Source organism: Oryctolagus cuniculus, chromosome 5 (genome assembly GCF_051225735.1).
Source record: "Oryctolagus cuniculus isolate XC-2025 breed Fujian yellow rabbit chromosome 5, ASM5122573v1, whole genome shotgun sequence".
Taxonomy (NCBI): Eukaryota; Metazoa; Chordata; class Mammalia; order Lagomorpha; family Leporidae; genus Oryctolagus; species Oryctolagus cuniculus.
The window spans coordinates 156,246,427-156,269,368 of NC_142871.1; the positions used below are offsets into that span (position 1 = coordinate 156,246,427).

The following is a 22,942-nucleotide window of genomic DNA, read 5'->3' on the forward strand; positions in this document are numbered from 1 at the left end:
GAGTGCAGGGAGTGTGCAGACCTGGGAGCTGCGGCATCAGGAAGTGAGACCAGACACGTTTGAACACGCCCCTGGCCTGGGCACACTCCTGGGACACCACAGACACCAACCCCTGCACCACCACCACCACAGAGCCTGCCGTCAACAGCTAACTTTCTGAGTGGGCCCCACCATGTGGCTGGCTGCTGGCGTCAACTGCCAAGTCACCCAGACACTTCCTGAGGTCCCTGGTCCCCTGCACCTACCACCACCAAGAGGAAGGGGCTGATCCGGGACCAGCGCCTCTCTCAGCAGGTTTTTGAGAAAGGCCGTTTGTGGAAAAGGTCAGAGTCCCTACTTTGAGAGTTGTTCCCGGAGAGGAAGCTGAGAAAGCTCAGAGCTGCAGGTGGCAATGTGGCTTCTTTTCGGGGTCGCTACCCTGTGGTGGGAGGGAACCGAAGGTGGCCGCTGTCTTTCCCAAGCTGGGAGGTGATGGGGAGACCATTATCCTTAGGGCCCCGGAAGAATGATCAGTGTACCTGCATGAAAAGCTCATGTTCTTGAAAAACAGAAAGTATGCCTTTTATGGTTGGTTGGTTGTTTTATAAGTGGTATGGTTCTTAAGTCACAGCTATGGGACACCTGCATCCCATATTGAAGTTCCTGGTTCAAGACCCGGCTCCTGCACTTCTGGTCCAGCTTCCTGAGACTGCATACCCAGGGAGGCAGCAGGTAGTGGTTTCAGCACTTGAGTTCCGGCCCCCGACGTGGGAGACCCAGACTGAGTTACGGTTTCCTGGCTTTGGCCTGGCTCAGCCCTGGCTGTCGCATGCACTTGGGGAGTGGACCAGTGGGTGGAAGATTGTGTGTGTGTGGTGTGTGTGTGCCTTTCAAATAAAATGAAGATAAATAAGTTAAAGAAAAAATTTGAAAGTGTGTTGTTAGATCTTCGCTAGATAATGTTCTTTTTTAGGGGGAAAGAACTCTGAAGAATTGCAGTGACCACATAGCTCTTTGTGAATCGAGTGAGGAATATTGACTTTTCTGAAAGCAGGGATATTGGCAATGGAAATAAATAGACATTGCTGGAGCTGTGAAGTAGCCAAGAGCAGCGCCCTGACAGCCTCCAATTGCACGGTCTTTCGTGCGTGGGCAGCCAGGGAAACATGATGTGGTGTCGCTGGGAAAAGGGGCACCATCACACCCAACCAGGCCTGTGCGGCTGCTAGGGCCTCCGGGGGACCCCGCTCCTCAGCTCTGGTCCTGCTGTGAAAGACCCTTCTGGAGCCAGGGGCCCGGGGAGGGGACTCGAGTCCTCTGTCAGGACTGCCAGGTCTCTGTTATGGGGAGACGCCTTCGGAAGGTGTGCTGGGCTACACAGCCTCTCCTTCATCGAAGAAAAGCAGTATTGATTGTGCTGAAATACACATAGCATACAAGTTACCGTGTTCACCATCCTAAGTGCCCCTTTCGGTGCTGGCCGGCACATTTCCATTGTGTAGCCATCACCGGCATCCTGCTCTAGAGCTTGTCCATCCTCCTGAGCTGAAAGTCTACACCCATCAAACACCCGCTGCCCATTCCTCCCTGCCCCTGTCCCTGTGAACTCACTACTCTAGGTGCCTCCTGCAAACAGGCTCCCACCATACTTGTCCTTTTAGTCTTCCACTTCGTGTAATGTCTGCAGGTTTATCCACGTTGCAGCATGAGTCAGAATTTCATTTATTTATTTCATATTGTGGAAATATATATATATATATGTGTGTGTGTGTGTGTGTGTGTGTGTATCATACTGCTTATCATTTTAGCTCTTTGTAAGTGTACAATCCAGGGGCATTAAACACATTCACGGTGTGTGATCACCACCACTCTCTGTACCTACATGTTTTCTAGAATCCCCACTAGAAACAATTGACTCTTCCCAGTTCTCTGTCCCGCTTTCTGAATGAACTTGTCCATTTATGCCTCGCATGGAGGTAGCATCCCACATGAGCTGGTGAAGGCTTCTCCGAGAGATAGAGCACCAACCCAGCACGTAGTGGGATTAAAGGGCTGCTCCAGGCTCTGTCGGCAGTGGGTCTGCCGTGGAAAACACAGTGGGGCACCCCAAGGCAGCCCGGATAGGATGCCTGGGCTTGGGTGCTCGACTGGCCTGCCGGGTGCACCCAGCTGTGGCTGGGGCTGGGCAGCAGGGGACTCAAATGGCAGCACTCCCCTTGTCCCAGTCCCCTCCCCTGTGAGCACCCCTCAGCGACTCTGCCCCCAGAGGGAAAGCACAGGGCAAGGTGACCTGCTGTTCTCTGGCTTGGCGCCGATGCCTCTGGGCAACAGGGAGGAGAGGTTGAAACAATTGTTAGTGAGTTTGACAATGGGACCTTCCACTTTCAATGTGTGAACCCTGGAGCAGGCTGCATGCTTGCTTTCCACTTCTAGAAGATGAGGGTGAGAAGAGGACTTTTCTCATAGGTACAGGTGGGCAGGAGGAAATAAGGAAGTAACTCACTATGTGGGGAAGGGCTGTGCTGGGTGCCAGCCCGTAGTGGGTACTCAGTAATGATAGTGATTGCAGTACTGGTTGAGCAGTCCTTATAGGGGGTAGCAGGCAGAGGGGAATTCCTGGAACTGGGCGGGCTTTGGGAGCCTGGAAAAGAATGCAAGGTGGGTGTGAAGGCAATAGAGTGTGAGACCCAGTTGAGATTCAAGGGCAAGGAATAAATTCCCATGTTTATGGATCTTTTGGGCAGTGAGCAAGAATGGCTGAGGCTTATGTCTTTGTTCCATCACTTTCTGAGTACCAACATGGCACAGGCAGAAAATTCCACATCCTACTTCATGTGACACTAAAGATAGTGTAAAACTTACTGTCTGGCTATATGTATAGTGTGCGTAGTAAACATCAGTGAACTTTGTTTGGACTTGGGTCCCATCCCCCAAATATCACACAACATATATGCAAATATCCCAAAATCTGGAAAAAAAATCCAAAATCTGAACCACTTCTGGTCCTGGGCACCTGTAATAATTCATGTTGATGTTATGTATCAGCCTCTTGTACACTGTGCCAGGATGACTCGTTATTCTCAAGTCCTAATGACTTTAAGACATGGCACTTGATAGTATGCATACCCCAGGACTAGGCACTTCTGTGACTTTGCTGGAGCGCACAATACCTTGTGCATCTTGGAGAAGTTGGTAATCTGTGTCGCTGGTGATGTCCCAGTCCCACCGATCATTTTCCTTTCTAAGCATTGATGGGATTAGTGAACTGGAAAGTGTGAGCCCATTGGTGGGAAAGCGTCTCCACCTGCATCCTCCTTCTAGTTGGTATCTTGCAAGGGCTGCATACTGGCAGATGATAGAACAGTCTAAACGTCTCCCCAGACAGCCAAGCTCCCCCATGGTAGGATTCACAGTAAAGGAGGAGTGGGGTCTGGGGATCCCTGCTGTGCCCCTTCTGACACCAACCCTGGGAGTCTTCAGGGCTTCTGTTCCACGTGGTCATGGTGGATGGTGGAACAGAGGCAGTGGTCCTCACCATGTCAGCCTCCTTCCTTGGCATTACCCACGGTGAGGTCCAGAACCATCCACTCACATGGGCACAGCCTCCTTGCCCACCCAGGGTCCTCACACCTGACTTTTTGGAGTTAAGCTCATCCAGGGTCCCATGTCCCAGCCACAGGATGGGTCAGTCTCAAAGCCCCCTGCTCCACATTGGCCACCTCACCCAGTTATCCAAAATGTTGTTATCAATAGTGAATCTCAAAGCCAAAGCCTTGTGTTTCTTTCCAGTGCCTTTCCTCTCAGGTGGCCCCACTGCTCCCAGAGACATTTGCTCTGTTCCCAGGCTCCAGTGAGCGATGGGTGTGTCTAGGCAGGCGAGGAGCGGAGCGTCCATCTGCCCACAGGTCCCAGTTGGGTGGATTAATGAATGATTATAGAGTCCTTTGAAGGTTGCAGGGCTAATTATTTAGCTGGTGCCCTCCCTTCCCCCAAACCCTCTTGCCGGCCTTTTGTCACTTTCCCTCATGGGGAGTCCTTTGAAGTGTGCAGGAGAGGATGGGTCAGAGGTCAGTGACTGGGGCTGGCTATTACAGATGGCGGCCAGAGAGAACCGTCTGGATGCCGCCCACTGCAGGAACTAGGTTCTCCACAGAGACCAGCAGCATGACAGGGCTTTCTTTATGTCACACTGACCATGTCCTCCCCAGCGCAGTGGCCGCCCAGTCTCCCAGCTGAGCACAACCAACAGCAGGTCTTCATTCGCTGCGGTGTCGCCTGACATCCCTGTGTTTCTGCGATTGGCTCCCGGTTTGGATGTGAAATCCTTTGCCTGTTAATTGATTCTCTCCTCTCACAGTTCCTTCTGCCGCCCGGAGTGTGGCTGTACAGGCAGAAATATGGTTCCGCTCTCGTTCCTAGGGTACTACAGGTTGAGCACCCCTAACTAGAGTGTCATGACAGTGCTCAAAAAATTTTGAATTTGGGAGCATTTTAGATTTCAGATTTTCAGGTTAGGAATGCTCAGCCATTAAAGTCTCTGCAAATATTCCCCAATTCGAAACACTCCAAAATCCAAAACAATTCTGCCCCCATGCATTTGCGATGAGGGCTACTCAGTCCCTACCATTCAGTCACTCATTCATTCAGGAGAGAATGGCTACTTGGCCACACATGGGAGCAGTGAGTTAAGAGACTCTTGCCTTGTAGGGTGGGAGGATCATACCATTTCCTCCCCGCACTCAACCCCCCTCCCCATCTCCCACCAAACTAAGATTTTGAAATATGATAATTTTCTATTATTTTGACATCTTGAATTGTACATACTTTTCATCTGGGAAAACTTGAGGGGAAAATAAAGGTGATAGGGAGTAGGACTGTACCTCTCTACCCCTGCCTGAGTCAAGACAGGTCTACTGTACACCCACATACATATTAAAGGGCGCGAAGTCTGGTTGAGAAATCCCAGTTGCTTTCATTTGTGCATGTATTTGCTTATAGCTGTCATGCTTATTGAGAAGCTACTCTGCCAGGGAGATGAGAGAGACACAGTGAGGAGACAGCACCCATTCTAGAACTGTTTCCTGTCCAGTAGGGAGAAAAGTAAGAATACCTATCGAGGGGGCCTGTGCTGTGGCGTAGTGGGTAAAGCTGCCGCCTGCAGTGCCAGCATCCCATATGGGCACCAGTTCGAGTCCTGGCTGCTCCATTTCCAAGCCAGCTCTCTGCTGTGGCCTGGGAAAGCAGAAGATGGCCCAAGTCCTTGTGCCCCTATACCCATGTGGGAGACCTGGAGAAAGATCCTGGCTCCTGGCTTCAGATCAGCTCAGCTCCAGCCATTGTGTCCATCTGGAGAATGAACCAGTGGATGGAAGACCTCTCTCTCTCTCTCTGCCTCTGTCTCTGCCTCTCTGTAATTCTGCCTTTCAAATAAATAAATAAAATATTTTTAAAAATTAATAAGCAAATGTAGAAGAACTTTTAAAAACACACGCACAAAAAAAGAATCCCTATCGATATAGCAGAGTGGTATTTTGGTTATTGTTTTGTATTTTGCTCTCTTTTTATGTTCCTGCAGATCAACAGGTGGATAGGCCCTTTGCCTGTCCTTGCCTGGGGATATTTTCAGGATAGAAAACAGAAGCTGCTTGAAGTCAAAGCTTTTATAAAACTCCCAAGCTCTTTGAAGAAAGCATGGTGGAGTCTCAGAGGTGGAGAGGGAGAGGGAACCTTTGAGGGCAGCAGGAAGGAGGAAAGAGGACTTGTGGGGTACAAGGCTGAGCCAGGACTTTGAGGGTGATGAAAGAGGTGAGGCAGGAAGACAGGGAGGCCAGGGGACATGGGAGGACCACAGACGGTGGGTGTAGCCAACCTGGACAGACCCATGAGGCCCAGAGGATCCCAATGTCACCCCAAATCTCCCAGATGTGAACTTGAGGCTGAGGGGCTGCTAGCCCTGGAGGGCCTGTGGGCTGAGATGATGCGGGACTCTGGGAACCCGGAAGGGCTGGTGAAGGCCAGTGAGTGGAGTGGGCTCCCCCATGCTGTAAGAACAGAGGAGGCCTGGTCACTGCAGAACGCCTGGGGCAGTCGGGCCTGGTCATGACTGGACTGGAATTCCTGCTGTCCCTAGAGGATGGGAGTCCAGAGTGGCACCCGAGATAGCTTAAAAGTGAAAAGAACACATTCTGCACCCCGGAGGGATGGGCTCTGATACTGCCGTGCTCAGTTTTCCATCGCTGTCATGAAGTACCTGAGGCTTTGTAAAGAAAGGAGGGTTCATTGGTTCACAGTTTTGGAGGCGCCTGTCCGGGGCTCCCTTGGCTTTGTCATTGAGGAAGAGAGCACAGGAAGCCCTGAACTTAGGAAGAGACTAAGCTTGATCTTTCATAGCAATCAATCTCAGGGGAACTGTGGAATCCCAGAACTATTTTAATCCCTTCGAGGGGCAGGACTATGCCCTACCCCAACCTAATCACCTTGCACTGAGCTCCACCTCTTAAAGTCCTACCACCTCCCAACTTCACCATCTAGTACCCAGCTTCCAATACGTGAACCCTTAGAGGACACCCAAACCATAGCCAAACAGTAACAGATCACACACCCAGGACAGAACTATTATACATCTTCAAAAAGAGAAGGGGGGTTAGAGAGATACAGAAAAACCAAATTAACAAAAACAGTAGAACGATGATTGTCAGGGACTGTCCAGGTGTGTGTAGGGCTGTGGGGAGTTGGTGCTTGATGAGTGTGGCGTTTCTGTTTTGCAAAGTGAAAAGGGTTTCGGGGGAAAGTTGCACCGTAGTGGGGACGCATTTACCAGTACTGGTCTGTACATTCAGAAGTGGTCAAGGTTTTCAGTTTTGTGTTCTGTGTATTTTACTCCAATTAGAAAAATACAGGATTTGGCTCAAAGAATGCCAACACAAAAATGGAGGTAGACTTAAGTCAGTTTGGGAAGTCAACAGGGGGCTTCAAAGGCAGGTGCCAAGTGACTGAGACCTGAAGAAGTGGACAGAAGAGAGGTATGGAAGGGATACTGGAAGTGGACAGGGTGGGATTGAGGAGGTGGAGTAGGACCAAGGGAAAGATGAACACACACACACACACACACACACAGAGGCCTGAAAGGGACAAGGAAAGCACCCTGGGGGTCAGCTGGACTGGGTGGCTGGAATTTAGAGTGCAAGGCAAGGTGGGGGTAGGAGAAGGAATTGCGTGGTGTCGAGTTTATGTGGCAGGTGAAGGGAGCCATTGAGTGTACTTGGCAGGGGGGGAGGGGGTAGCACACAATCAGATCTGTGTTCCAGCCGCCCTGACTGCTGTGTGGAAGACGGGGCTGAGCACACTTGGGGCAGCTCCTCCTACCTCAGAAGCCCTTGCTCTCCCAGCTCCCCGGAAATGCAGTGGTGACATCACAAGCCTGCTTCCCACACGCCATGGACAACACCGTCATCTGGACACATCGTCCTCTGTGGTTGGCCATTTCTGTTGTCGAAAGCAACTTTGCTCTTACTTCATAGCCTTCGTGGAGGAATGTAAGCACTGTGGACAGACCTGATCCCCAAGCTTTGCCATTCTTCCCAGCCGTCCTCCACAGAGGTGTGGGCAGGGGCTCACTCCGATGCTCCCATAACTACGAAATGCTCTACTGAATGAGGGTCCTCAACAAGCTCATGGAATCATGGAATTAAGACATACTGTGAGTTTTCTGATGCCTCTTTGTACTTACTCTATCACTCACATTCTTTTTTTTTCTTTCACAGGCATAGTTAGACAGTGAGAAAGAGAGACAAAGAGAAAGGTCTTCCTTCCATTGGTTCACCCCCCAAATGGCCGCTATGGCCGGCGCGCTGCGCTGATCCGAAGCCAGGAGCCAGATGCTTATCCTGGTCTCCCATGCATGCAGGGGCCCAAGGACTTGGGCCATCCTCCACTGCACTCCCTGGCCACAGCAGAGAGCTGGACTGGAAGAGGGGCAACCGGGACAGAATCTGGCACCCCAACTGGGACTAGAACCCCGTGTGCCGGCGCCGCAGGCGGAGGATGAGCCGCGGCACTGGCCTATCACTCACATTCTTATCAATGAGCAAGTTCTGCCTATTGCTGCTTTTTGAGGCAGAATAATGCTTCCTCAGGCAAGGGTGTGTTCAAGAGCATCACTGACTGGGCTCGAAGTCCAGCCAGTCACTCACGTCTATAAAAGTGAGACATTGACAGTATTGCCTTTGGGTTGTTAGAAGAATTAAATGAGCTACTATTTGAAAAGCACTTACAAATCCGCCTTGGACAGAGCTGGTGCTCTGTAACACCTGCTTCAGGAGGTAATTATGGGGATTAAATGGATTATTCCGGAAGCACATTGTTTAGCATCTGAATTCCAGTAGGAACACTGTAAATGTCTACTATTGTGCAATGAATGTTTGCTATTGCTATCACTAAGGCTTTGAGGATTGTGTTGGAAGCTGACCTGTGAATGATGGGAGGAAAGGAGATGTGTGGGGGTCATAGTCACCCAAAGCATTTTGGGGAAACCAAAGTCACCCAGCCTTCTTTTTTTTCAATATTTATTTTATTTATTTGAAAGAGTTACAGAGAGAGGTAGAGCCAGAGAGAGAGAGAGAGAGAGAGGTCTTCCATCCACTGGTTCACTTCCCAATGGCCTCAATGGCTAGAGCAGAGCTGATCCAAAGCCAGAAGTCCAGAGCTTCCTCCATGTCTCCCACATGGATGCAGGTGCCCAAGGATTTGGGCCATCTTCTACTGCTTTCCAGGCCACAGCAGAGAGCTGGATTGGAAGTAGAGCAGCCGGGACTCGAACCAGCGCCCATATGCGATGCTGGTGCTGCAGGCAGGGGCTTTACCCACTGCACCACAGCGCCGGCCCCTCCCCTGCCCCTCTTGATCATCTCCCCCCAATCTCTGCTGATGGAAGGGCTTCTGCACCCAGCAGACAGGTGCTGTGAGGGGGTGAGAGTGAGCCAGAGAGCAGCAGGAGCCAGGCAGGCCTGAAAACCCACAGTGCTGAGAACAGGGACCCTGGAGGCTGTGGCATTCAGGGAGAGAATCATCTGGGGGTGGTTCCCGAGGGACACTGGAGGAGGACAAAGATGCTGAGGACAGATTTTTGGAGGCAGCTGCTGCTGCCTGCTGTGTGAAGCAGATTGTCCCTGCTTGTCCTGCCTACATCAGGATGGGTAAAATCTGCCCCCTCAACGCAATGGCGTTGATTTCCCCCTCGCCTCCGAAGGGTGTTGGTGGAGCAGCTGCCTCCCCGTGGCTCAAGGCGAACTCAGAGGCTATTTGAGTAATCCCAGTCCCAGTCCCGCACACTCTTCTTCGTGCTGGTCCCTGTATCTGGGATGCCCTTCCCTTCCCCCTCATTATTCAAGAGTCCCCCCCATTGTGGGGTTTGGGGACCCCACCCATCTTCCTACTCCCAGGCTGAAGGACAATTAACCCCTGCCGCTGGATAAACCACGGAGCTTCCCGGAAGCTGCTGCCACAGTACTTCTGGCCCTGGGGTGGCGCCTGGGTCATCATTTATCTTTGTCACCCACCGTCCCTCGCACTGAGCCCAGGGCCTGGCACTGGGTGATCCGTGTGAGCACGAGAATGAAGTGGGGGCGGCTCTGAGTGGCAGGACTGGAGCGGGAGCTGGCAGGGCGGTATCAGGGGGAGGAGATAAAACTGAGAGCCGGGAGCAGGAAGAGAGGAGTTAAAGGATGCCCTGCCTCTAAGCGCCCCTCAGAGAAGCCTAATTTACATAATTAAAATCCAAATAACCAGGAGAATGAATGACTGGATCGGAGCAGGAGATGGAGTTAGAGAGATGGGAAAGGAACAGAAAGACAAAGACAAGGTGAAGAACAGGGATCAGAGCTATGCTTGCACTGGGATTTAAAAAGGAAGAAAAATAAGGGGCTGGGAGGCAGAGGCTGAGATCTGAGTCAGCAAAAGGTGGGTTGGGGGTGCGCCAGGGGCAGAACTGGAACTGCGAAGAAGGATCCTGCAGGCTTCCTGCCTGCCAGACAGGTGGGCGCTCACTGCTGGTGAGCCCCACCCAGAGTCCAGGGAGGCGTCCACTGGGCTGCAGACCCCGCGGGCACAGTGCGGCTGAGCGAGGGCAGCAGGCGCACCAGGGCCGAGGCCCAGGAACCCAGCACAGAAGTGAGGCGGCTGCTTCGGCGGGGGGGTGGGGTGGGGTAGGGGAACAGCAGGTAATAATATACTGTAGAGAGAAATTAATAATCCTAAGCTACCTCACCGGGGTGTTGCGCGTGTTAATTAATTAATTATTGTTTGCAAAGCACTTTGAAGGTGGAAAGACTCTATAATTATTATGAGTAAAATGTCAGAGATAATAATCCAGCAGGAAGCAGTGACCTCATCAGCACCTCATTTGCATGGCACAAAGGAGCACAGCGTTCAAGGAGCTGTGCTGGGGACGACAGATGCCCGTCTCCACGCCCTGCCTTCTCCTGGCCACATCAGCCTCAGCCCCCAGGCTGCAGCCTCTGCTCCCTCGCTAGTGGGTCCGTGAACAGCGTAGGAGACGCTGTCTCACAAGTCAGAAAGTTGCCCAGACAATAAGCTGGTGACTGGATTGCTTTACGACGGGGAGTATCCTGGCATAGAGCAAGCTTTCTGTTTCATGGGAGGTTTTGTTTCGGAAGTGATTGAAAATGAGGTGGCTTGGGTCTGATCAGTGAGCGTGGGGTGGGCATGGACTGTGAAGGAATGGAGACTAGGGGCTACCCAGGAAGAGAACTGTGGGCACGACCAAGGTGGCTTCAACTCTGGGAGAGATGGCAGCCAGCAGACCGCGCCCCTGGTTCAGGCAGCTGATACTGTCAGTGTGAGAGAGACAGTGCACAGCAGATCCCTTCCCGCTAGTGCTTGTGGACGCTTCAAAAAGCTCACAGCAAAATGCAATAAGAAATCAGTTTAGTTTGGCTCCAAAATTTTTTGAAATTCGTGCATAGTTTTTTGTCATGATATACATTTTCCACGAACTGTTCAGATCTCTCTCGTGTACATGGATTTAAAAAAAAATTTACAACAAAATAAATGTCTTTGAATTCCATTTTCCATGAGCTTTATGCAGCAAAAGCTAAGGGTGGGACCAGCACTGTGGTATAGCAGGTTAAGCCGCCGCCTGCAATGCCTGCGTCCCACATGGGCACCAGCTCATGTCTCCGCTGCTCCTCTGAATCCAGCTCTCTGCTTATGGCCTGAGGAAGCAGCAGAGGATGGCCCAAGTGTTTAGGCCCCTGGACCCGCATGGGAGACCCGGAAGAAGCTCCTGGCTCCTGGCTTCAGCCTGGTCCAGCCCAGGCCATTGCAGCCATTTGGGGAGTGAATCAGCAGATGGAAGAGCTCTCTCTCTCTCTCGCTCTCTCTCTCTCTCTGTGAACTCTGCCTTTCAAAAAAAAAAAAAAAAAGAGCTAAGAAGGAATTTAGGGTAAGGGAAGCAGAGAGTGAAGGGGAAAGCTAAGCCATTTGCTAAATAACAGCACGATGCTGCGTCGCCCTGTGGTGTGAGGGCCTCAACATTTTAATTCCTGGAGGAAAGATATTTGAGCTTCCTGGCTTTCAGGCACATTTTCTCCCAGGTTTGGAAGATGAGGCCAAGAACTGCACAGAATGTTTATCAACCCTTACCCTGGAGAAGGGGAACACAACAGTCCTGACAGCAAGCTTCCTTTTGTACCAATGTGGATTTTATTTCTGTATTTTCAGGCAGAGTAACAAAGAGAGGGAGAGACAGAGAGAGAGAGAGGCTGGTGTGTGGCTTAGTGGGTAAAGCAGCCACTTGCAACACTAGCATCCCATTTGGGCACCGGTTTGCGTCCTAGTTGCTGCACTTCCAGCCCAACTCCTTGCTAATGGCCTGGGAAAAGCAGCAGAAGATGGCCCAAGTGCTTGGGCCCCTGCCACCCAGGTGATGCTCCTGGCTCCCGTCTTTGTCCTGGACCAGTTCTGGCCTTTGTGGCCATCTGGGGGAGTGACCCAGCAGCTGGAAGGTATCTCTCTCTGCCTCTCTCTCTTGGTAACTCTTTCAAAATGAATAAATAAATCTTGAAAGAGAGAGAGAGAGATCTTCTATTTGCTGGTTCACTTCCCACATGACTGCAACAGCCAGGTCCAGGCCCAAAGCAGGAAACAAGGAGTCCATCCTCATCACCCACAACGAGTGGCAGGGGCCCAAATACTTGGGCCATCATCCACTGCCTTCCAAGGCGCGTTAGCAGGAAACTGAATTGGAAGCGGAGCAGCTGGGACTGAACCCAGCACAGAGGGCCCCAGAAGGTAACTTTGCTGCTGGGTAAGCACCATCAGCTACGTGCTTGTGAGCAAACACAAAAGGTTCTACCAAGTCAGGACAGGATTTCACCCCAATTACGCCGACCTCTACCCCCAAAATAAAACAATCGGAACTTCTTTGATCTCTTTGAGAGACAGGAAGATGGACCTGTGTTTGCCGCATGTCAATCTTGTGCTAACTCCCCAGGGAAATGTTGACAGTTCCAAGGGTCAGAAGGTCCTAACTTCACACTGTAGAATCGAAAGATGAGGCGACAGGTCCCACTGTGCTCCCAAGGAGTCACCCTGTGGCGGGGAGGGTGGGCAGGCACATCTCTGTCCTCCCAGAAAAGCCCATCCTGGTACCCTTCCGTCCCCAGTGGCACTCGTTAATCTCGGCAAAGCTCAGCTGAATTAGGCATTAGTTTGCCGCTGTGATGAGACACCCATTGCCGTGTAACTGTCGGCACCTGGCTCCTTCCTTCATGAGATCTTATGAAGAATCACACCTGGCTCCAGGCCACCTTTTGCCAAGCGTGATTTGGAGCAGCAACTCTGAAATGTCAGAATCACCCGAGACAACTCTCACAACGCAGAGGGCGACGTCATTTCCGGAGGCTCTGAGCAGGGACGGGCTGGGCCAAGGATTTGCCTTTCTAACAACGTCCCAGGTGCTGCTGGTTCAGGAACCACAGTCTAAGAACCGCTAATTCAGATGATCCTGACAGTGGAGAGAGGAACTGGGCTGTTGGCCATGGAGACAGGTAAGAGTAGGGAGGCCGGCGATGAGGGTGGCATCTGGAGAGAGCTCTGCTTGGCAGGGACCCCTCCTCCCCTTTCTGGGTGGGGGCTGGCCTCGCCCACGTTTCCCACCCTCTATGAGATGTCCCTGGGAGGACAGAGCCTCCAGCCTCCAGGAGTGCCAGTGTCCAATGAGATCATATGTAGGTAGCGCCTGGTGCAGAGGCGGGGGCTCAGCGCTTATTAATAATTAGGGGCTGAACAGGAAATCGAACCCCAAACTTGTCCTCAGAGTGCCGCGGTATTCATGTGCGTGGAGGGTTTGCCAAATTCCTCTGGTTTCTCCTCCGCCTGCCATCCCCCCACCAGTGGCTGGGAACCCTGCAAGTCAACGGCTTTGAACTGGGACTTCAAAGAGACGCCGAGCTCTGTTCTTCAAACAGGTTTATAAAGCGATTTTGATACAAGACAACAATACTTGTCAGCAGCGCCCAGCCACCGTCCTTCCCTTTGTAGTTTTATTAGGAAATCATTTTCCCGGCCGGCCGGGCAGGCGAGGTTCCCGCTGACACGCCTTGTTTCTCCATTTGCGATTGGATCTGCCCACCAGAGGGGCTGCGGCAGTTTTGCCAGCTGGGGGCTTGGAGAAAGACATCCTGGGAAGGGTCTCCTGGCAGCCAGTTTACCATCTGCCCCTCCCCTACCCACCCTCTCTTTGTAGCGAAAGTGCAATTTGATTTCTGGGGAGGCTTAATATCCCAACTTCTTAAGTGCCCCCCCACCCCCACTATTATTATTATTACTTTTTAAGGAAGGAAGAGAAAGAGGAAACTTGCCAGGAAATAAAAGGGCCACTGAAGCCCCCTTCTAGGACACACTGCGTTCTAGAGTGGCAGTGGGCGTCCCATTCGGTGAACAAAGCACACCTGTTAGCAAGGGTCTACTTCCCGCCCCCCAGGGGGGGTGTGGCTTTCCAGAGGGGAGCATTTCTTCTTCCTTCCTTGGGGCGGTATTTTCCCTGTTTTTCTGGTCCCTGTGAGTACAGAGCACCGGGGATACAGAAGGAACCAACACCAGCCCCTGCAGTCCTGTTCTTGACATGGGCAGGGAGCTGGGTGGACCAGAGCTCTTCACCAAGGGCCGTGCCACCAGCAAGGGTGGGACCCTGCACTTAGGAGCCCAGCAGTCCAGGAGTCACTGCAGGTGCAATACTGGCGACTCATAAAGAAGTAGCGTGCCAGTTCAAGACCCAGATGCTCCTCTTCTGATGTAGCTCTGTGCTAATGCACCTGGGAAAGCCACGGAAGATGGCCCAAATACTTGGACCCCTGCCACCCATGTAGGAGACACGGATGGAGTTCCTAGTTCCTACCTTTGGCTTGGCCCAGCACTGGTCATTGTGGTCATCTGGGGAATGAACCCAGGGCTGAAAGATTTCTTTCTGTGTGTGTATGTGTATCTCTCTATCACTCTGCCTTTCAAATAAATAAAATAAGTCTTTAAAAATGAAGTGAAAGGGCCGGCACTGTGGCTCACTAGGCTAATCCTCTGCGGTGCCGGTGCCCTGGGTTCTAGTCCCAGTTGGGGCGCTGGATTCTGTCCCCGCTGCTCTTCTTCTAGTCCAGATCTCTGCTGTGGCCCGGGAAGGCAGTGGAGGATGGCCCAAGTGCTTGGGCCCTGCACCTGCATGGGAGACCAAGAGGAAGTACCTGGCTCCTGGCTTCAGATTGGCACAGTGCGCCGTCCGTAGTGGCCATTTTGTGGGTGAACCAACGGAAGGAAGACCTTTCTCTCTGTCTCTCTCTCTCATTGTCTAACTCTGCCTGTCAAAAAAACAAAACAAAAAAATGAAGTGAAATAATTGTAAGCAGAGCAAAACAAAACAAGAAGCAAAGGAGAATATGTTAGAAACCCTACAAGAGGTTCATGGAAAAAGGCATAGTATGAAAAAACTATGTGTGGATTGCAAAGTGCTTGCACTAAAATAAACATATATTTTAATTCCATTTTCCATGAACTTTTTGAAGGCCCCTCATATGTGGCCCTTACTGACCCTCGATAGTCAGAAAATGCCTTTAATCATAAAAGACAGTGGTAGGTAATGGCGTGATTCACAGGTAAGCATCAGATTTATTAGAACATTCACTCCCTGTGTAGTGAAGCTAGTGTGGCCTTGGGCTGATAAGCTGCAAGTTGTGTGACCGTGGCTACGTACTCTGATGGCGTCAGCCAATCTCACTATCTCCACTCGGACATGAAGTCAGAAGTAAACCTTGCCGGTCTTGGTGACCTTGAGGCTTGGCCACGCAGCCGTCACAGCTCCTGGGCCAAGGTAAGATGCTCTGGGTTTCCTTTGAGTTGGAGAGAAAAGCTGCAGGGCCTGGCTGCGTTAGGAAGATGATCTGCTTGTGAGCAACGGAAGCCAAGGCCTTTTTAGTACGGGAGCAGTCATGGGCTACAGTTATGGGCTGTAGCAGGCGTGGCCGGGGCTCCTGGGGGTGTGTCTGGCCAATCCCCTGGTCCCTGACCAGGGTGTGCATTCCATGCCTCGTGATGTCTCTTGTGAATTAACTGGAGGGTGGCATCACCGCAGACAGGGAGAGCTGTGTCCCTGAACTGCCAGGGCCACTGGACAGAGGCTGCCAGTGTGCATGGAGCCTCTCCACAGAGACAGCCAGATGAGCTAATACCCCGTGACACCCAGCAGATGGTCAGCAGGAGCCTGGGCACACAGCCCTCAGGCTCAGGGCCCCTGAGTCAGGGAGGAAGGTGCAGACCTAGCTCACTCCCCTTCTAGGAGGCAGAAAGGCAGAAGTGTGGCGGTGAAGGACGTGGGTAGTGAGGTTGCCCTGCCATTCACCTGTCATGTAACCTGGGACAAGGGATCAAATGCTTGGGACTTTCAGTGGCTTCGGCTGGAAGACATAGGTCACCAAACTCCTGCCTCGTGCAGTTCCCAGGAGGCTGGGAAGAGACGGGACAGGAAGACAGAAGCAAAAGACACCAGGGCCTTTGTTCTGTTCTATCCTGTAAGCGCTGAGCTTATTTCTCTGCCAGTGCTGCGCCTGACCATCAGAGGAGAGCCTCCAGTGGGGAGAGAGAGGGAAAGAGCTCGAGAGACAGAGGGATTACTCTTTGGAGTGCCAAAAGGGTATAGAAAAGGCAAGTCCTGGAGGGGGAGTCTGCAGCGAAGCCCACATTTATCAGCAATGCTTCGCAAATGATGAGGGTCAGAGCCAAGGGAGCCTCAGGGCTGCCGGCACCACCCAGCTGTCCTTAGATATCTGCAGGGCACAGAGGCCAAAAGCGCCAGGCTCACGCCCCAGCTCTGACACTTACTGACAGAGACTGGGCAGCTCGTGGCGGCTCCCCAAGCCTCAGCTCCCTTATCCCTCATATGTAAAAGATGATGCTGACAACCTCAGCCTAGAAGGTTGCCGTGAACTTGTGCAGTTGGCCTCAGCACTGCATTCTGAGTGAGGCTGAGGTCCCACGGCCTCCAGGTGCCAGGTGTGACCATAAATCGACCAGGCTGTGAGTCCCCATGGGTGCCCCTCATGTTCCAGGTCTCGACTTCATGGTGCCTGTGGAGGCCTGAACAGGCTTTTCTTTGTGCAGGGCCCGAAGACCTGTGGGGATTGAGTTCTAGTAAATGATGACAGCAACAGCTCAGCCTTCTGGCTGACGTCACTGCAGTCAAGCACAGGCGGTTCGTTTCCTGTTTCTCTCAGGGCTGCATCACTCTTGGTTGGCAACAGTCGGTTCTGCAAGCAATGGGTGTTTCAAAACACTTGGGCATCAGTATGGGCCTATTAAATCCTAACAGTGCTGCTGGCAGGTAAAGAGCATTTATAGACCTACAAAACACTCACATGGTTTGCCTTCTGCACTGCTGGGCTCATTCAGACAAAATTTCTTGCCTAAAGTCGAGGAGATTTGAGGAGTGGATTTTGTCTCTCTGGTTCGCCTTCCTTGTGCTGTCCTTAGCTGTACAAATTGCAGGATTGTTTATCTGCTGAACTAGGTCTTGTTAAAAAAAAATCCATTGTTCATCTTCAACCCCAGATATCTATTTTTTTAGTTGTCAACCCCCCAAGGGGATTATGCCGCCTCTGGGCTTCCGTTGTGCTATGTTTACCCAAATAGTTGTAGCCTTCAAAACTGAATCTAAAAGAAAAAAAATCAATTCTGAAATACCACAAGATGGGATTCTGGCACCAAATAAGGCTATATGATTGTGCGAGTAAATAACTCAGGCCCAGATGTTTGTGTGCAGAGAGAAGATCTAGAATAGAAGGTGGAGAGGCTGAAGCAACGTCTGACTTTGTGGAAGACAGAGAACAATAACAACAAAACCTCGCAGAAGATTCTTAGACACGGGAAAGAAGGGGTGCCAGGGCTAGCCACCCTCATAGTGTCGATGATATTCAGTGGGAAGATCCTCTAGGGAAGTCTTTGAAACCAGTGCATTCCAGAGAAAGTGGGAACGATGATGTCTGAGCTGGCAATACGGGGACTTAGAGAACTGCGTCCTGGGAGACTCGTTAGAGAGTCCAGCTTCCATTTCGGCCTGTGGTTTTGAGACGGCGAGGCAGCCAGGCAGGGGCTGATGGAGAACAGAGCCGTTGTAGTTTTCAACATGATATAGAGATGTAAGATGATGTCAGAACTTCAGAAAAATGTGTTTCAGACTAGAATCTGTTTTACTTTGTGGGAATTCAGTTCAAAGAATCGGTAATTTTTTCATATGGATAATGTCATTGATTTACAAAGAATCCTTCTCACAGGCACACATAAAAAGGCATAAAACTCCACAATTAAGTGCCTGCTCTGACCACAAAGCCAGACTGTCTTAAACTATCTCTTTCATGCACATAGAAAGGGCTGTCTCTCAGCATCTATTGAAAATGTGTGGGTTTTCCTTTATCCTTTCTGCTACAGCTGTCAAGTTACGTTTGACTCTGAAGTCCAATTGTCGTGATATTTTACTTTGGCAGGGTCCTTTTCTGATTTGTAAACTTGACTTTGTGCACCCATGCCGTGTGTGTCCAGAACAAAGTCTAATGAGGACATGGATGATGGTGAGGCTGGAGGTGGAGGGTGCCTTCTTGGCTCCACTTCTTGGAGTTCAGCTGCAAACATGGTCACTTCCATGCACTTGACTCTGAGGGCTGTAATGGTCTGAGATCTGTGAGATGAGATGGGGGCCAGTCTAACTGCCGTTATGTGCTCTGCAGGGGCAGAGGACACGCTGTTGGATTGCTGGCTGCTTCCCAATACTTGCTGATCCTACGTTTGCCCTTCCCCCAACAAACCCATGCCTCAGATACCCCCCTCCCAAAAGTTTTGGTTGTATTAGACTGAACAAGATGGCCAGCACCCTAATCCCCAGTATCTATGATTATTACCTTGTATGGCAAAAGGAATTTTGAGGATGTGTCTAAGAACCTTGAGATGGGAAGATTATCCTGTGTTATCAGGGAGGCTTAAATCAACCACATGTGTCCTTATAAAAGGGAGGCACAGGGGCATTTGACCACAGAAGAGAAAGAGCTGATGTAATGGCCTTAGCAGAGATTGGAATGATGTGACCACAAGCCAAAGAGTGCTGGCTGCCATCAGCAGCTGGGAGAGGCAAAGAATCCTTAGAGTCTCCAGAAGAATCCAGTTCTGTCGAAGTGTTGATTTTAGGCCCTAAGATTTCACAGAGATGTTTAATCCACAGAACTATTTAAGAAACTCTTAGGTCACTTTGAGCTGATTTATTATAGAAAAGAACAGGAAACTAATACACAGTGCTTGTCAGCTTTGCCAAAGAATGAGGGTGGACATCTCACTGGTTCTCCTGGGCTGCTATCCACGCACTAACGGGCTATTTGAATACCTTGTTAGCCTGCCTTGTGTGGAAGCCGTCAGGAGCTTGCTCTTAGGGAGATAAATGGTGTGTCCTCAGTCTGCACACTCAGGCCATTTCTCGGAGCGGAGCTCTTCTGAGAGCAATGGCAGAGCTGAGTAGATGATGGCTCTTCCAGTAGAATAAATCCGTATTTGTGCTCTAACCTCTGCTTGGCTTAGGTAAAAGGGTAAATTGTCAAGTGCGTTGATTTGGACGAAAATCATTCTGGCTTCTTCTTTGGTGATGTGATCTCTCCACCTTGCAGGCATGTGATGAAGGGGCTGTGAGATGACACAGCCAGCGGCTCCGGCTAGAGTGACGGATGCTTGGCAGTGTTTTACTTCTCCAGAACTATGAACTAAGCAAGCCTCTTCTCTTTATTCAGTACCTGGCCCCAGGAATTTTGTTATAGTAGTAGGAAACAGACTAATCTATTAAACATATCTCAGAAAGAAATCTAATTTTAAAACTAACAATGTCAGGGAATTCTCCTGATTAAAATACACAAACAAATACTGCCCCCACCCCCGCAAAAAAAAAAAAAAAAAAAAACAAACAACATTTTGGACTAGTCTGTTAGTTGTTTTTACAGTGATGCAAATTTGAAGATGCTTCAATAACCATGCTAACTTGTCCAGGGAGATACTTAGATTGTTCCAGAAATGTCTATGTTTCGGCAAGGGAAGGTGCTGATCAGAGACGTTACCTTTTCATTTTTGTAGTCATTCTTTCCTTCTTCTGCACTTGCAACCTCATATGGCTTGGATACGCTATGACTCCTGAACTCATGTAGTTGTTTAACCCCCAAAGTCTTAAGTTTGTACCAGAAGGGTAGAAACTTAACTGAAACGTGGTGTTTAGGAGGTGGGCCCTGTAAGAGGTCCTTGGGTCATGGCGGGGGTGCGGTCCTTGGAAGGTGGTTCTCATGAGAGGATTGGTTATAAAAGCCTTAGTAGCCACTCTTTTAGCTTCCTGGCTTCACCACCAACATCTGCCACCCTCATCAGAGGCCAGACCAAAAGAGTTGCTCAGAGTTGGATTTGATCTTCCAGAACTGTGTGCTGGAAGAAACCTCTTTCCTTCATCAATAGCTTGTGTCAGGTATTTTGTGCTTGTGATGAAAAATGGCCTCCCCAGTACCCCATAAAATTATCTGGCTCTGTGTTTCAATCTCAGAGAGGTCGGCACCATTAGCTACCGACTCACTAACGTTTATACTGGAGTCAAGATGGCTTTCTTTTTTTCCCATCCTGGTAAGCTGCTTTCTCACCGCCTTAACCTCACGCCTTCAACACTTGCCTCTCAGGGATGGTGCTATCTTTCTTTCCTGACAGAGTCATTGAATTTCTGAGTTAGAAAGGGGCCTTTATTAAGCACATCAATTCCAATAATTAACTTGGGGCTCAGGCCATCAGAAGATGAGTAATAGGGCTCAGGGACCCACAGGGATAAAACACATGCAGGCAATTCTGAGACACGTGGCGTGTGGGAGACTCTCTGGGAAATGTCGGCAAGGTGGAGGAGTTGGTGGAGTAGAAGCAAGCAGTCGGGCCCTCTTTTTGGAACAAGTTCTCCATGACAGCCACCTGAGCGTCCCTTTGCTTTAGTTCTTTTTTTTTTTTAAGATTTATTTATTTATTTATTTGACAGAGTTACAGACAGTGAGAGGGAGAGACAGAGAGAAAGGTCTTCCTTCCGTCGGTTCACCCCCCAAATGGCCGCTATGGCCGGCGCGCTGTGCCAGTTGAAGCCAGGAGCTTCTTCCTGGTCTCCCATGCGGGTGCAGGCACCCAAGCACTTGGGCTATCCTCCACTGCCTTCCCGGGCCACCAGCAGAGAGCTGGACTGGAAGAGGAGCAACCGGGACTAGAATCCGGCACCCATATGGGATTCCAGCGCCGAAGGCGGAGGATTAGCCAAGTGAGCCACGGCGCCGGCCCCTGCTTTAGTTCTCATGGAAATAGAACACCACCCAGAGGACTGTGACAGCTACAGGCTGATCCTCCTTTGGCATGTGCTTGGCTGGCCTGTGATTGGGTTTTCTTAAACCTGAGACCCTCTGAGCTTGGGCAGAGGCAGCTAAATTGCAGGACAAGAACCAGCAGTCATGCAAACCAGAAAGGCCCTCTTAACAAACTCAGAAGGCAGGCAATTTTGATGAAACATGTACCTTCTCTGGGCTGGCCGTCATTTCCAAATGACAGCAACAGGCCTGGCATCTCCAAAATGCCTTTCATCTCCGAGAGAAGGAGGGGGAACAAGGGTCACATCTACGATATTAAAAGCAGAAAGGAAACCTCTAAGCAATTTGGTTCCCTTTGGCCTGTGGATGCCCCCACCCACCCAGCAAGGAGGTTGTGCATAGTTAAGCAGTCTGACCCAGGAGGTGTTTTGGAAGAGCAGGTGTAGAACAACTTAGCTCAGACCCAGATTTAGCACATCGAAGACTGCCTTCTCCGGTGGGGTTCCTGACTTTGGGAATTGGACCCTGAACTATTTAGCCATTCTCTGGTCTTCAAGTGACAGAAAGTATGTTTTAGGTTTCCTTACTTATAAACGGGGCGCTATATATCTCAGGTACCCGAATAGTCACACTGCAGAATTGGGTTCCAGCGCAGGTGAATCCAGAGGCTCTGTGATGTGGTTGAGGACCTGGCCAGTCTCTCTCTTTCCTGCATGAATTTGGTTTCCAGGCAGCCTCCCCCTTTCGGCTTGTGAGTGGGCTGCTAGCACCTGGGAAATACATACTTCCCGGTTCATATCCGGTCACTGTGAAAATCTACTGCCTGACCACTAGCATTGCTTCTTCTTGGTCCTAATTGGTCTAATTTGTCATCCCTGGGACAATGACTCAGCAAGGGCATTGCCCCGTGTCCTTGGAATGCTAACGTGTCCATGAAGCTTCTGGGTATTTTGTTAAAAGGCAGGTACTGACTCAGGTCTCAGGTGGGACCAGAGATTCTGTGTTTCTAACAAGCTCCCAGGAGAGGCTGATGCTGCTGACGTGGGGTAGGCTTGCTGCCTTCCTCTAGGTGGTCGTCTCCAACCCAGCGGCCTCGGGGTAGCTGCAGCTTCAGCTGAGGATAGGAGCCAGGAACTGAGGTAGGCAGCTGGCGAGTACATCCTCCAAAATTATCACTACCCTGGGGTGGGCTTTGTGGCCCAGCAGGTTCAGCTACCCCTTGGGATGCCCACATCCCATCTTGGAGTACCTGGTTCGAGTCCCAGCTATGCTGCACTTCTAATCCAGCTTCCTGCTAATGTGCCCGTGATGGCTCAAGTGCTTGGGTTCCTGCCACCCACATGGGAGACCTAAATGGAGTTCCTGGCTCCTGGCTTCAGCTGGGTCTGGCTTGGGCTGTTGTGAGCATTTGGGGAATAAAACAGCAGATGGAAGATCTCACTCTCTTTCAAATAAATAAATTAAAAAAAAATATTACCACCTGAAGGGCAGTTTGTATTCTGATGGCAAAACAACACGTCTGTACTATGGGCTTTTCCTGTTAACTGAAAGCTAAAACCCCATGATGTTTGGGGATGATGAGTTCCACTCGTGCCTCACTAGTATCCCTTGCAGGAGTGAAAGATGGGACCCTTAGACGAAAGAATAAAGGTGAAGACTTGTTAAAGATTTGTGCATGGCGATTATCATCGATATGAATTATTATTTGAGGAAGGACTAACACACGCTTGATGCAGGTAGAGATTTTGTTTAAGCACCAGTCCAGAGAGACCTGGAAAGGAAATCAAAGGAGAAGCATGGATTATAAATACAGATCCTGCCATAGGAAGCTAATGGAAGCCTGGATGGTTGGAGAGGAGCAGGGGTGTCAAGGCTGCTGACTCTGGAAGTGGAGCTCCAGTTAGTGCCCAGCAGAGGAACAGCCTCCATGCTGCTCCCGACAGAGGATCCGTGCAAGGCTGGGGCCACGACTCTGTGAATCTTTGTTGGAACTGACATAGCGTTGACACCTGTTGGGTAGGTAGAAAGACACTGGATGCCCGAATTCTACCATTATATTT

At 50.6% G+C, this 22,942-nt stretch overlaps 1 long non-coding RNA gene across 8 annotated transcripts in view; it reads left to right on the top strand.

Moving 5' to 3' along the window:
- The window catches only part of LOC108177400 (uncharacterized), a 129,958-nt gene that overhangs the window by 30,654 nt on the left and 76,362 nt on the right, over positions 1-22,942 (top strand). For 4 of the 8 annotated variants that reach the window (XR_016234802.1, XR_016234801.1, XR_016234803.1 and 1 more), the window contains exon 1: positions 12,754-13,046. The exons of 1 other annotated variant lie outside the window; for it this stretch is intronic. This is a non-coding gene — a long non-coding RNA (uncharacterized LOC108177400). Of the gene's footprint in view, positions 1-12,689; positions 13,047-22,942 lie in introns of those variants that run through there. 3 more of the 8 variants (XR_016234805.1, XR_016234806.1, XR_016234800.1) reach the window with 2 other exon arrangements.